The sequence below is a fragment of the Pteropus alecto genome, unplaced genomic scaffold, assembly GCF_000325575.1.
Source record: "Pteropus alecto unplaced genomic scaffold, ASM32557v1 scaffold155, whole genome shotgun sequence".
In the NCBI taxonomy this organism is placed as follows: Eukaryota; Metazoa; Chordata; class Mammalia; order Chiroptera; family Pteropodidae; genus Pteropus; species Pteropus alecto.
In genome coordinates, this window is record NW_006438113.1 from 22,495,089 (window position 1) to 22,496,712 (window position 1,624).

Consider the following 1,624-nt stretch of genomic DNA (forward strand, 5'->3'; position numbering starts at 1 on the left):
CGCACACACTCGCGCACACACACTCACCACGTACACACAACCACTTTTCTGCACTTACACGTATAGATCTTGTCCCACACACATACTTTCATAGTTCTTCAAACACAGGCACTCGCCAAATTCAAGCTCGGCATCCTCCTGAACGCTCACGAAGTGCACACTATTTCCCTTCTACTTACATACACAGGACACACTACACCCTAAACCTCACAGCCCCAGTCTGTCCCACAAGTTTGAAACAGGGAGGAAAAGAGAAAGCTTGCGGAAGAAACAGTGTTCATCTCTCGCAGACATCACTGTGTTCGTTGCTTGCATTCTGTTCATTACCCCACTAACGGTTCAAACACAGATCGCTCCTCTCCTCCCAGCTAAGTGGCCAGTTGCACAAGAGGTGGACAAGAGGCTTACTCTTTTTATTCCGTGGGAAAGGATGTTTTTTTCTTGAATGGGGTGAACAGGAAGTCGTTTTCTATATGTTTCTCAAGAAATGGATTCAGCTGATTTATAAAGTAGAGGAGCAGGAGAAAAGCGGCTCTGAGATTGCAGCGGTGGTGAGCTAGATGCAGCTGGCATCTAGGCAGCGCTGTCTTGTCAAGGTTAAGAGCGTTTTTCTGTTCTCAAGATCAGTGTCTCACAGATGATAACCGGCAAATGAACCTCTGATCCTACCTGCCCCCAAGCCAGCCCACCCACTCAAACTTAGACTTGAAGCACCAGGGAAGAAGAAATTTGCTAAGAATGCCCTTGGAACTGTTTTTTCCCAGTTCACACTGATTCATACCCTCTTTTGCTTTGTGACCGAAAGCAGTTTTCTTTTTACTTTTTTTTTTCTGAAGAGGGATGAGATAACATTTTGTCACTGTGCCAAAGAGGGACGCTTACTGGCTGGCCTACACAAGGGGCGAGCCATATCACTGGCATGGGGGCTGGTAGATAATCATATACTATGCTTTAAGTTAATCGAAATTAGTATAAGTCAGTGGCCTAGTTAACAAGAATTGACTCTGCTGGGTACTGAAGTGTAACTGACATGAGGAAACTGGGAATGTGGGAAGTCAAGTGACATGACTAAGGTCAGACAGCAGAGGATAAGGAAGCCAAGAATCAAACCCAGGTGTGTTTATTTGATGCATACTCTTCACAAGACCCTGCCTTGTTGAGCAGAGAACGCCCCTTCTCTGGTTGCCTGCTGAAGAACCGGGAGCAGATGTACAACATAACTGCTTGATTTTCACCACCATATTTTCCTTCTCTAAACTTACTAATTACTATGCAAAGCACTAATTTAAGTACCAAAAGAAATTATCAAGGCGTCTTGCATCAGAGATATTTACTGTCTTTTTCTGGCAACAAATATTTTATGGGAACCTACTCTGTGCCAGGCACTGTATTAGGCCCAAAGAATAGTGACCAAAAGCAAACATCATTCCTGGAGCTGACATTCTACTGAGAAAAATAGAATGTCGACCAAAAATAAATAAATTACTCAAAAAAATGTAAAACTGCACCTACATCAAGCATTACAAATAAGATATTCAAGATATGAGAAACCATATAATGGAGTAATTGGATTTAGCCAGACAGGTAAATGGAGGCTTCTTAGAGACAGGGACTCTAGAGCTGA